This window comes from Natator depressus, chromosome 8, assembly GCF_965152275.1.
Source record: "Natator depressus isolate rNatDep1 chromosome 8, rNatDep2.hap1, whole genome shotgun sequence".
Taxonomy (NCBI): Eukaryota; Metazoa; Chordata; order Testudines; family Cheloniidae; genus Natator; species Natator depressus.
Genome location: NC_134241.1, coordinates 4,538,467 through 4,552,389, shown reverse-complemented (window position 1 = coordinate 4,552,389; position 13,923 = coordinate 4,538,467). Strand labels below are relative to the sequence as shown.

Genomic DNA, 13,923 nt, shown 5'->3' with positions numbered 1-13,923 from the left:
GGGAAGCAAATGAATTGCCTGTGAGGCTGGGGTAGCTCATCTCCCACCCAAACCTCCCTGATCCCTCCAGCCGAACCCACGGCAGGATACTTCCATTTAGAGCCCAAAAAGCCAGAGTGGCTTGATGTGTTTTTAGGGCTGCGTCTGATCTCCTTTCCCCTGCTTTCTTATTGAAATAGCCCTAGCAGCTAAACAGGGAGCACGGAGATGCTGCATGTTCAGGCCAGAGAGAGTGACGGAGAGCATGCAGCGATGACTCAGTGATATTTCAGTGCGGGGGGGGAAAGCTAGCTGAAGTGGGAGTGTCCCTGTCCCTTCTCCCCCACACGTCCTCCTCAGTCCAGCTCCTGGGTGTGTGGCCCCAGAGGTCTGTGATAAGAAAAAGCTGGAAAACTGAGCCCAGCACAGCACCTCTGGAGCAGGGACGGGAGAATATCGGTGTATAGTGAATAAATACCCCACCCACACATCAGAGCTCCAGGAGCTTCCTGAACTGCATCCTCCATCCATATGACACTTAAAAAGCCTACACTAAAAGAACGTTGTGGTTGCAAAGCCAGCACTCAAAAGTTAATACCAGTCTTCAGGTTGCCTGTGCCAGCTTAATTCAGCCCCCTTGGCATACACCTGATACCGTCTTTGATGACATGATCACATGCTACTTTTCCACAAGTCCCCAGGCTCATCCAGTGCATCCTTCGGCTCCCTAAGTGTAGGGTGACCAGTTCGCACCCACCACCCCTAATCATTCAGGGCTCAGAGGGGGATATAGCATCATCTGGTGCCAAACTGGTGGATTAAACTGCACCTTTATTATGGGTTTGCACTGGCACAGCTACCCTGGTGGCCAACATCCTAGTGTAAACCTATGTCACGCTTCCCCCCAACCCCAGGTATAAACTGGGCAGGAATACATTTAGACTGGAAATTGGAAAGTAGAGGAGGGAGGTTCTGGAACAGTATTTCCAGTGGGACTACTGGTGAGGGGGGGAACCAAACTAGTTTTCAGATGGAACTTGGTAAATTTATTAACAGGATGATATTAGGGGGTTGCCTGCGATAGCAGAGGACTGGACTCGATGACCCAGGAGGGCCCTTCCAGTCCCGTGTTCCCCAGTCCAGTTACAGCAAAATAATGGCAAAGATTACACAGCAGCTTTCCAATACACAACGCCTGGGATGCTCGCTGACTGCTGTCCTGGTGACTCGTTCTTAGTGGCAGGGAAAACATCTGCAAGCTGCAGTGGATCCTCCCGACTTGCTCTCCCTAGGGAAGGAGGTTGTTTACAACACTTGTTTCTAGCTGCTTGTAAATGGCCTGTTGAACTGTGGCCATGTGTGCACTTGTTGAGCGAGGGGAAGTGTGAGCGGGTCTCTTGAATAGTGCACGTGCAACACATCTACATATTGGCCTGGAAGACTCAGACTGCGAAGCTGAGAACCTGGCCCATGGTGTCCCCCTCAGCAAAAGCCGTCTATGGGAATACAACAGGATTCATTTGCAGTGATCCTCTTATTCCATGGATCAAAAATTACTCTCCCAAAGCCATTTATTGGTCTGGATACGGTTGCCCTTCAAGCTGATCAGAGGGGTTTTGAGTTATAAGGATCTGCATGGAGGCAATGTTATTCATCTCATAGGGAAGAATTTTACACCTTTCTGAGAATCACATGGCTGCAGGTAAAGAATTTTATGGGAGTGCCAGTTATAATCTGCCTGTTGTACGTTGGTGTTAAAATGCAGAATAGAGCTTGTGTGCATACTTGGCTGCTGATTTTGCTTTTGTGCATGGCTGCGTCTGGACTGGAGACATGAACTGTTGGGAAACTAACTGATGGAACTGCACAAATGAAAGCACAGTGCTGCTGCGGAAACATTAGGCATCCTGATTTCAGTGGCCACAGTGCGTTGCAGCCACACATGGCGCTCCCTGGTAGCATTATGGGGCCCATGGATTGTTTCCCCTATTCCACAACGCCAGGTGCAGCTTCCTGCAGCATGGCACAGTGTCTGAGGTTGACATCTACTTGCACCTGCTTGTATTTTTTAGAGCTGATAAAAAATTTGGAATTTCTGTCCTACAGGAAATTCTGATATTTTGGCATTGTGTCTTCATCCTGATTTGGGACACAAATTTGAAATATCAAAATGTTTTCTGGAACAAAATACTGTGAAATTTTTCTATTTGGAGTTGGCAAAACCTTTCATTTTGGGCCAGTTAAATATTAATCTGCATCTGAGCCGTGGGCTCACGTCCCTATTCTCTCCTGCTAGACTACATCACCCTGCGTCATTCCAGCCAGAGGAGAGCTGCAGTGCATCATGGGAGATGTAGTCCAGCCAGAGAGCCTGGCTCATAGGGAAGAATGAGGCATATGAGACAACTGAAATACATCTTCCATCATGCACCGTGGCAGCTTGGCAGTTGAACATCAAACTAACTCAAAATGAAAGGTTCAGTGTGGTTCAACACTCAAAATGTTTTGATTTGGGTCTTCCTGAGCCAAAGGGAAATATTTTTGTTTAGATTTTCCAAAGAGAAAATTGAAAATTTTTGGCAAAATTTGGAGGGGGAAAAAAAGAAACCACCAGACACGTTGTTACTTTGTTCCCTAGTCTAGTCAAGGCCCTAAGGTTGACCATGACCAGCTGACAAGTGTTAAACACTGTCCACCCAAGATGAGAACACTTTTAAAAACAACACTTGTGTTAATTAAAACTTGGTAGCCAAGTGGTGTTTTAAAAAGGTGTTAGTATCTAATGTAGACAACATTTAACAGATGTCATGGTCAACCCTAGAATCTAGGTGTTGTCTAGACTCTAGACTAGGAAAAAACAGGGTTTGCGGGGTTTTTTAATGCAATTATCTAACAATTTAGAACACCAGATAGCACCTAGTGGAGACACCATTTAATTCCTTAAAAAAACCTGTGTTAATGATCGACTCTGAGAGGAGAGGGACTGGGCTAGGCTACACCACCACCAACTAACATGATTGTAAAGGTGTTTAAATTGTGTCTACACTGGGCATCCAGGGGTGTTTCAAGTCATCTTAGCTAACTTGATTTAAAAAAAATACCTTTTTTTTTTTAAACTCTAAACAAGGCCTAAAGTGATAACGTGTTTTTAAATACTGTTTAATTAAAACATGTTAGCTGGGGTTTTAAGAAAAACACTGCATCTCATGAGACTCCCAATAAAATTGTGAGATGGCAACACTGGTCTCCCTAATGCAGCTGTGCTGGACCAGGGCAAATTGGGATTTACCCCAGTACAGCTTCATTTAGTAACTTACCAAAGTAAGCTCCTATATGGACTAAGATATCTGAAGACAATGGAAACCACCATCCAAGGCAGTAGGCCACATGCAAGGCTGGCAACTGATTGCAAATACAGTGGCTCAGCCTTGGTCTCTGTGTGTCAGAGGCAAAAAGAAAGGCAAAAAGCCAGCAGACAGTGAGAGAAGCAGTTGTGAACATGGCCCTGAGAGGGAGCGCAGACAGGAGCTCCTTGGGGCACAGGGGTGGCTTGAAAATCATGAGCAAGGAAACTTCCTGCTGTGGTCTGTCTCTCCTGTGCTCAGGGAAACAGGGCTTTGTGTGCATTCTTTGTAATGAAACAGGATTGTACCAAAGAAGTACCTGACTCATCGGAACATCACTTTCTCCTCTTATGGGAAACAACCTGGCTGAGCTCCAAATATTGGCTGGCCGCTCAGGCCGAAGGAGTAGTATTATTGTGGCCATTCCATACACCTTGCCACAGTGCTGCTGTGGGGAGGCGGGCTCCTGGCATATGCCCCAGCCCTACTGGGTTTGCTAACAGACTGAGCCTAGTTCGGTTCCATTGTAGCACAGTCAGTGAGATACCTAGTAGTTCAACAAGACTTCCCTGCTGGGTAGTGGGGGATGGAGGAGAGGAACTCAACTAGCATCTGCGAGCTGAGGAAGTAGAGATAGGACTGGAGTATGGGCAGGTTGCTAGGAGTCTGTTTACACTAAACTTAGTCTTTGCCTGCTCTGAACACAGCTCACCCGCAGAGAGGTAGAAGGAACTCTCCTCAACCAATGGGCTCAGAACATTCCTCCCTTAAAGAACAGTGATGCTTGAGAGAAGACCAGCAAAGCACAGTAATTGGACCAAGGCCATGTATCAACTTCATAGATATGTAAAAGTGGCTCCCAAGGAAGAATGTTCTCTCTCTCTCTCTCTCTCTCTCACACACACACACACACAAAACACCTGCTGAACTATATTGAGATACATTTTCAAAGCATCACATGGGTGTTTAGAGATGTTGCCAATTAAAACCAATAGGAATTGCATAGCATGCCAGACTAGGCTCTCAAGAATTCAGATGCCCTGCACAGCAAAAATGAGAATTGTGGGTTTTTTTAGCCAGAAATGCGGCAAACCAAATCCCATATATGAACATCCTCGAACCTTGGGAGAAGCTCAGATTGGATACTCCGACATTTGCCTGGGCCTGTCTATCTAGTTGTAACTAACTTTTGTGATTTACTTCCCGGTTTCTTAAAGCTATCCCAGAATGTGACACATACTATCAGAAGTCTCATTGCAATCCTCGAGGCTGCATCATACTGTGACCTCACAGATCTGGGAAACCCTCAGGGACTCAAGAAGGACCAAGAGAATCTCAGAGAGGGGAAAAAATGATTTTAAAGAGTTAGGTAAAACATGCCTGTGTGCTGAATGGCCCACACAGCCTGGTTAATGGAGTCATTTAGTACTTAAATCTAGCCTTCGTTTTTCATTGCTTTACAGTTCATCCTTAAGGCCAAATTCTGAAAGATTGGTGCCAAAATTGCATTAACTCACACATGATAACAGGTAACTGAGAGCACTATTACGGGTTCTGAATGTACCACTTGAGCACCACTGTTTGCAAATTTGGCCCTAAAAATCTCAGTGAAATCGGCAGATAAACTCTCTAAAGCCTGGCACTTCTGAGGGAATGTTGCCATTCTGTGTGCATTCTGTGCTGAAATACAGCAAAGAAAGCACAGCTTCTAGTTCTTCAAACTTCATCTTTCCACTCCACGTGGTGAGTCCAGTGCATTTCAGTGGTATTGATGGTACGTTCCCCATCTCAGCAATCGCTGTTGAGCATTAAGATGTTAGCCGCTCTCTCTCCCCCCGCCATTCCACTTGTCCTTACAAAGCCTCACTAAGATTTAATTTAACAAACATTATTTAAGTTTTTCTTGGAGCAGTCTCATAATGCTGCTTTACAGGGACTCAGAGGTGATCACTCGCAGAACCATGAAGACGAGAGCAGCTGTTTGGCTGATCCACATGGGTTAGAGCAATACAATTTATCATAGACCGTCTCCTCCTATTAACGTAAGCACTAGACCAGGCAGGTAAAAGACCTAAGTGCCAATAACATAGACGTAGAAGGTGCTCTGTAAATAATATACTCTCTGTAAATAGACACAGGTTGTACAGGGCAAAACTTAGGCAAAATGTTTTCAGATTTTTATACTCTTACCATAGAAACTCCATAAAGCGAAAACCCAGCCATGTCGGTCCAAATTAAAAAAAACCTGCTGAATAACTAACCCGCTGAAAACCAAAGTTTGCAATGGAAATGACAGCTTACAATATAGAGGTGCTGCTTGGGTGGTAACCTCCCATCTTCTGAACATCCCGCTAAAGGAGGAAGAGACTGAAATAAAATATTCGCAAGTATTGTGCATCCTCGTGGGTGTGTGCATGCCAGTGCAGACTTAGTCGTGTGTTTCTGTATACTGTTTTTGGGCATAATGTATGTTTGAGTGTGTCTGTCCTTTATTTATTATTTGTTATTACTGTAGTGCCTACAGCCCTAGGTATGGGAAAGGACCCCAGCATGTGTGTCTACATGCTCCTTCTTTTCTGGGCCTGAAAGCATAATCATAAACATATCATCTTTTGGTATCCAGGCATTAGTTTTGCAGACTAAATATAGAAACAGCTGTGCCCAAAAAACACTGACAGGTAAGTATGACAGAAGCAGAAACGAGGGGGTGGTAGCGACAGCAGTGTTCTCGTTCCTTTGAGCACACCCAGAACAAGCTCCTGAGATGCCTATCTGTCACTTGCACCGCGCCCTGGAAATAGTCACATCCGAATGGCACCCTTTCCCTGCGGGTGGGTTTGAATGACTGTACAGTGCAGAGCAGACAGATTGTTACCGTGACAAGCTTAGGTGTGGCATGGACATGACAAATATTTCACAGGGGACTACAATGTGGCTGGAATTAAGGAAGGTTAAATAGGACCAGTTGCAGTGGCTGTAGGTATTCCTTGCAATTTTGTAGCTATTATTTGACTGATGCTTCTACCTGGACAGTCACATAGACAGGTTTTTACACATGAGCTCTCTATATGTGGCGTCATCAGGAAGGCATCACTTGTCAGGTTCTTGAGGATGGTGGTGGGTAAGGATTCATTTCCCTTCTCCCCCAGCCCCAATGGCTTTCTCATGTGGGACCCCATATGGTTGCATCTTGTCATCCCCCTCCTGTTTATTGTTTATTTGAAGCAGCTAGAGCAGACTGAGAAATTTTCAGTGCTGGTGACACTCACATCTGTGTCCTTTTCATCAGATCCAGCCTTGGCAGTTTCCTTGCTTTTCCAGTGCCTGGCCAAGGACTTCAATAAGAATGAACTGGCTGAGACGCCATCCACATAAGAGAGAGGTGATGATGATCAAATGGGGGGGTGGGGGAGGAAAAGCAAAGAAATTGACAGGGCCTTGTAATGACTCCATCTCTTGCTGGAGTTTGCCCGCTCTGTGCCAAAGATGCTCACAATCTTGGGGCACTTCTGTGCCTCTTGCTTGTCCAACCACCCGAGTGGTCTTGGATTCCTAGATGGCAACAGTGGTTGGTCCCACATTCTTTTCCATTTGCAGCTAGCTGGGAGGTTGCCACCTTTTCTTACTGATGTGGACCTCACCTCAGTCATGCACAACTTTGGCACCGCTAGGTTGTACTGCTACAGTGAACTTTACTTAGGGCTGACCCTTGAGATAACTGGGAACCTTTAGCTAGTGGGGAAAATGCAGCTGATCCACATGAGCATGTTATCCCTGTGCTCCACACACTGCATGGCTTCCGGTTTGGTTTTAAACACTATTGAAGTTGTTGGTTTTAATCTATAATGCCCTATTTGTCTTAGAGACCACAAACCAAACTCTCCCCTGGGTTCTGATTCTTTTGTGCCTCTTTGGCAGCACAGAGGGGTCAGAAATCATCTAAATTTGGCCAGCTGCAAATTATCCCAATGTGTGTGTGTGTGTGGGGGGAAATGGACATATCAGCTGGCCCAGAGCCAGCATAGCTGGGTCCCGCACCATTCCCACATCCAGCTCTAGGATGGTGGGAGCACAGTGCACTCAATTGCCAGCTAGGTTAGGTTAGAGGAACCCCTAGGACTGTTCTCTTGCCCCATGGGCCACCATGATATTTGAACTGCTCCTGACAACAGTACCTAAGTGTCTCTCTTTGACAAACACCACATGGGGAATTGAATTGGAGACCTGCACAGTGGAAAGCACATGTCTCTACAGCTTGAGCTAAGAGCCAGGTTCTGAACTGGAGGCTGCAATGGACTTGCGTGCTCTGTGGGTCAGGCACAGAAGGGGACATAATGACCAATGAGTTACAAGTACTGTTGAGGGCTGGAGGCAAGACATTCTCCGTGGAGGGGTCTTGGCTATTTGAAACTCCCACTGGGGGTCTGTTAGAACTTTAACCCCTATTGTCCTTCATAAAAAGGTGCAAAGTTCATCTCTTCATCCAAGACTTTGTCTAATGTCTTTTCTTTCCTATTTTTGTTTCATGACTTTTCTTTCATTTTCCCCTTTCTTCCTAACAGCTAACTTTAAAACCCCCCTCTTCCCTTTTTCCCATGCACCACTACCTTGAAGCTAAGCTGTTGCTGCAACTTGTCGTGCTTTCAATATTCCTAGGGGTGTCTCGACTCTGTGAGCGCAGCTCCTATTATACGTTAAATACCAGTTCTTCTAGATGGAAGGTAGTGCTGGAGAGAAGTAAAGCATTGCCTTAGCTATTAAATATAGAATATGGGATCGCATGAGGCTTGTTGTGAATATAGGATGCCTTGACTGAGAATCACTGCGGTATTAGACCGGTCTTGTCGGCTGTGGCAATAAAAAGGAGACAGCCCCCCACGCCATCCTTTTTCTTAGGGGTTTTTTGGTTTGAAGTCCTACTCCCTCCCTCCCCCCTGTGAACTACATTAAATCGGATGGAAACAATGTGAGTTTGGGAGGATCATGGTGACAACCACCAATAACAGGTAAATTATACAGTGGTTTGAAATGTCTGGTATGGAAAATACTGCAGATTAGTTGATAATTGGCAGAACCTCCTCAAACGTATGCACCTGTACACAAGGGAGAATACTAAAGTAGGATGACAAGCTATTCAAATCCCATGCTGTATTTCCCAGTCCTGCCCCTAGAAGCGTCCCCAGGGCCATGCCAAGGGGCGTGCTGGGAACATGGAGACAGCTACGGGCTGGGGAGTGCAGGGCCCAGGAGCTTTGGGGCGGGAGGGAGGGTGACCAGCCAGCAAGTGTGAAAAACCGGGACAGGGGGTGGGGGTAATAGGAGCCTATATAAGAGAAAGACCCCACAATCGGGACTGTCCCTATAAAATCGGGACACCTGGTCACCCTGGGGGGGGGAGGGGGATCCTGGGGAGCAGCCAGGGGCCTGCACAGAGGGGAGCTGGGGTGCAGGTGCAGAGCTGAGGGGGGGGGGGGGGAAGGAGGAGAGCAAGAGCCAAGCCGAGCCGAGCCCAGCCCAGCCCAGCAGCCAGGGCGCCTGGAGGCGCAGGCTGCCACACACCCCCGGGGCTCCTCCCCCTCCCGCAGGCGCTGCCCCTTTAAGGAGCTCCTCCCGCCGCCGCGAATTGCATCAGGCGCGTGCGCGCCGCCGGCCCGGGCCGTCCCCCTTCGGCGTGCGCGCTCCCCCCCCACCCCTTGCCAAGGCGGAGCTGGCGCTGCTACGTGCGCGCGCGGCGGCGGGCAGCGAGGGGGTGCGCGCGCGCGCGCGCGCGCTCCCGTGCCAGTCGCGTGGTCTCCGTGCTTCTCCATATTGCTGCGGCTGGAGGGGTGCCGCGGGCGGGGGAGCTGGTGCAGGGAGCCCCCCCACTTGCTCCGGGCGGCGTGCGGCTGAGCAGGGCCCCGCCCGGCGGGGGGAGCGCCTGGAGCAGGAGCCGGGGGGGGCGGCGCGGCGCAGATGGCGACCCAGGTGGAGGCTCTCCTGCCCGGCAACCGCCTGCTGCCCGCCGAGGAGCACGGGCTGCTCATCAAGAAGCCCCAGGAAGGGGCCCGGGAGAAGGGCGAGCCCCTCATGCCCCACGGGGAGAAGGCCACTGCCGAGGAGGGCAGCGGGGGCGCCCCGGACGGCGGCCCCAAGGCGGGGGGCGGCGGCCCGGCGGGGGAGCAGCCCCGGCGGAGCGCGGCGCCCAAGCCCCCCAGCATCAAGCAGCAGAAGGAGGAGAGCAACAACCAGGAGAAGGAGAACCTGCTGCAGCAGCGCGGAGGGGGCGAGAACCGGCTGCTGGGCGAGGCGGGGGGCAGCAGCGGCGGCGAGGAGGGCGGCGAGCCGGGAGGAGGCGGGCGCAGGGAATTCATCGAGGCCCCCCCGCCCAAGGTGAACCCTTGGACTAAAAACGCCCCGGTGGCCGTGGTCACAGTCAACGGACAGTCCCCCCCAGGTGGGTCCGGGGGTGACCCCGGGGCGGGGTGCGGCGCGGTGGGTGGGGGGGGGCGGGATCTCTGGTCTGCAGTACGGTGACTCGGGTTTTTTTTTTTTTTGGTCCTCCAACCCCACCCTACTTGGCTCCGTCGCTGTTTCATCTACCCCCTGCCTCGGGGTCCTGTCCCCGATCAGCCCCCACGCACGAGCTGGGGGAGTGAGCTCGGGTGGGGTGCGTGGGGCTGGGGGCGGCCGGAGGAAAGCGTGATCGCAAAGGCCTCGGGCTCACACACACACACGCTCGTCCAGGGCACACGGGAGCTGCCTTTTTTATGAAAGGTTTCCCTCCTCCTCCACCACCCGTAACACAAATGCTGAGAAGGGGGCCCCGTGTGTGTGTGTATGGAGGGGGGGAGGTTTGTTCGGAATAGATCATAGATCCCCCCCCCCCCCCCAGGTTAGCGTTGCCATATTTCCCACACTGTAAATGCTGAATGAGTCTATTTGGCATGGGCCAGAAACAGAAAGCGCCCTCCATGCCCTCGCTGGCTGGCTGGAGTCGAGTGCCAAAGTTTGCCCGGGTGCTACGAATATCGGGACTCGCTGACTGCGACCCGGCGTGGGGAGACCTAAACGTGTCATGTGGCCTTGGAGCGTGGAGGGGGAGCCGATCGCACGCCGCCACTCTCGGCCTTAATCCTCGCCGGGCGCACGTTGGGGGGGAGGGTGCCGGGGGGGGTCATCTGGGGAACGTGGATCTATGATTTCTGTAGCAGCCCCGGCTCTCTGGGAGAAGGGGAGGCTTGCAGCCTGTGGGAGCCATGAGGGCGGAGAAGCATGTGTGTGCGGGGGAGGGGGAGCGGCGCCCAGCCCAGGCGGAGCGGCCCGGCCCGGCCGGGCCATGCGGCTCTGGGGCCCGGGGGGAGGGGGGCTGCTCTCGTGCCCAAGGTTCCACGGCGCTGTTGCAACGTTCCAGGCCGCGGTGCGGACGTTCCACGGCGGCGGACTGAGCGTTCGATCCGGGCGGCGCGTGTGTGGGGCTGGGTGGCTGCGCTCGGAGCTTCCTCCCCTTCCCGGCATTCCACTGCAGCAGTAAAGACAACGTGGTTTCTTCTGCTGCGAGCATGTGATTCTCTCTACCCCCCCCCCCCCCCGGCTCGCCGCGGGGCCTTCTCCTCTTCTCCCCCTTTCCCGGCACGGATCGCCCCCTCTCCCGCCGATTTGCGCCCCAGCAAGAATCTGCAAAGCCTTAGAGGGTGACAGACAAGCTGTGCTGGGTTGGGGGGCGGGGGTGGCCGCGAGGGGGAGGGGATCTGCCAGCCCTCGCCCATCCCCCATTCCCTACTCTGCCTCTCATGTGTCTGATCCAGTGCACCATTGATCGGAGCACGCTGTGTCTTTTTTTTGGGGGGGGGGGGGATTCCCCTTAAACCCCACGTGTTCTCCATTCTCACAGCGGCCCTGCGGTGTGTGGGGAAACGGAGTTCTCTTCCTCCTCCTCCTCCCCACGTGTGCGTATTCCTCTGTAGCTTAATGCGGCTGGGCCCTTGACTCCTGTCTCCCTTGCTTTGCTGGCACGGTGACATGTAGGCCTCAATCCTTCATTTCTGTGCAGTTCCATAGCTGGAGTGCGTAACCCTCCCTTCCCAGCATTGAATCTGTGTGGAGGATGGGAAAGGGAGGGTGAATATGCTGGACAAACAACACTCTCTCTCTCCCCACTCCCCCCCTTTGGAATAAATCCTTGGCCCAAAGGAAATTCAGAGTAGCTTTCTGATAATCGTGCATGTTGCAATGCTGATTCTGTGGTGTAACTTCAGCCCCTCTTCCCCCAAAAGTTACTGTGGGGAGGGAGGAGTGGTTCAGTTGTAGTTTAGTAACAACTGCCTTTTACATTGTGCATTCTTCCTCCCACCATTCTTTTTAGGCCAAGATTGGAAATGCTGAATGCTTTGCATTTCCTTGCACGTTGTAATAGATATTCCCTCCATCAGGAGAAATAAACTGTTTTAGCATGAAGGGAACCCCTGCCAGGAGAAAATACTGAGAATTTTAAATTGATCTCTCATTTATGAGGGCTTTTTAATTTTTCAGCCTTCCCTTGCAAACTTTCAATTACATTCCCAGCTATGACATCTGGTTTCTCATCAGTGCATGTGCCATCATTTTGCAAAAGCTGGTACCATCTAACATGATGAATCATCATAGTTATTGATCTTTGGAAGATGGACAGCTCTGCAGTATCTGCTTGGAATACTTTTTTTAGTGGGAAAGAGCATATAGGAGATAATGGTGCACAGCAAAAATCTCCGTGGAGGCAAACTGCTCTAGTCTGTGAAACCGTGGAATGGTATAAGAATGACTCGTCTTAACAAAGTCCTGACTGTTTTGCTGCCTCAGTTTACTACTTGTTGTATGACCTAAAGCTGATCTCCTCACACCTTCGTGCAGCGGTGAGGATTCCTAATGCTGCTTTGGTGGGCCGCATTCTGTAATAGCCATTCTCTAGAGTTTTTAGCACTTCCAGCATTTTCAAAGTGCAGTACAAACTTTTTGTGATTCAGGAGGCTGATCCAGTTGGTTGTGATGTAAGCAGAACAGAAAAGACTTCATCTGTTACTTTCTGCACATATCCTCTGTGTAGAGCTTTGTGAATTACAATATTTATCCTAAACTCCAAAGCTGTAGGACTACATACTTGCGTGAGAATTGATTAAAAGTATACCCAAGGTCTGCAATAAAAGTCTTTTGACTTGCCTTCATCTCTTATGCATTAATATTTCAGGTTTTAAAGGACAAAAGACGGCATGTTTTGGTACTGGTCCTGTTATCAGGATGGGAAAATGTTTGTTTTTTCAAAGAAAAAATAATGTACTTCAAGAAAGATACAACCAGTGTTCAGCACTTGAATTGCAACACTACTAGGTTTTTCTGGAGGGGGGGGGAGAGAAACTCCACAACTTATTCTTGTGGGGAAAATTAGTTGTTGAAAGGAAATAATATTGTAACAACCTGAATTCTGTTCCACTCAGAGTCAGAGTATTCCTTAAGGTGTTAAACAGTGAAATTGACTGGTAGGGCATTTTCTGGAGCTTGGCAGCCTTGTCTATAGTTCACACAATACAGGCCTTGTCAATATTATTCTGCTCTTTTGCTCTTGGGACATTGTTTTTTTTTTTGCTGCCTATTAATTAACAGGAGGAAAAAAGGTGTTTATTTTACAAACATGGTTGTCATAAACTACCCAAATGGACAAATTCATGGCTGAGCTGCCTGATGGGCTCCATCTTGAATATATTTCCCTCCTTCGTAGGTTTCAGTCACAGCAAGAAAAGTTCTTTAACTACTTGTGGTAGAGGGTTTCTTACACTCTCCAAAAGCTCCTGGAAAGTTACAACGCTTGTATGCCCATTTCACAGATACATGTTGGTTAGGTAAAGTTTTAAGTTGCATGTTAGAACAGTCTTTAAAGGTCTTCCAAGCAAATTGATTTTTGCACATGTTTAATGGTGGTGTTCTGAAGCTCAAATATTTGTGGCAGTTTAAAGTTATTTTTCAAAATACCCAGAATGACTAAGAATTTACTGTAGAACTGCTTTCAAAGCTGCATTTAAGTTCTAGAAGTGTAAAGTATCCTAGACCTGATCCCTGCAAGCTAGTCTGCTTGGGTGAGCCCTTGTGGAGACCTGTGGACATCAGCAGAGCTCTGCAGAAGTACAGGGTTCCCTCCACATAATTGCCTTTGCAGACTTGGGGCCTTAAATATTTTAAAAAAAAAAAAAAAATTTAAACTCCATCATGTATATGCTATAAGCCAGTAGAACAGAATTAAGTGACTAAAGATGCTCTTTAGGCAAAGGCCTCTGCTCAGAATCCGAGCTTTTCGACACCGTTCTGTGCTGATGGTATTTGAATTCAGACTTGCAGTACCCCTACAATTCCAGTTCTGGGCATTCCCCACACACAGTTGGTAATTTTCCCGTGTTGTATAGTGGCTTTGAGAGGTATGTGTACTGGGACTCTGGCAGGATAGTGTAAAGCAGGATTTACAGCAGGATCTCCAAAGGTGAAGGGCTACTGCACCTGCTGAGATGGCACAGAAGAAGTTGCAGTGAATTTGCTCAGATTCCATTAGTATTGTATGCTCAAAATCTCTCTGCCTAGAATTTTGACTAGTTATGTATTC

The 13,923-nt window shown here is 49.3% G+C and overlaps 1 protein-coding gene across 2 annotated transcripts in view; it reads left to right on the top strand.

Annotated features, from left to right (window-relative positions):
• The first annotated feature begins 9,557 nt into the window (after positions 1-9,557).
• The window catches only part of LARP1 (La ribonucleoprotein 1, translational regulator), a 73,169-nt gene continuing 68,803 nt past the window's right edge, over positions 9,558-13,923 (top strand). For both annotated transcript variants that reach the window (XM_074960227.1, XM_074960228.1), the window contains exon 1: positions 9,558-9,756. The gene's annotated coding sequence lies outside the window, so the exon portion shown is untranslated. The remainder of the gene's footprint in view (positions 9,757-13,923) is intronic.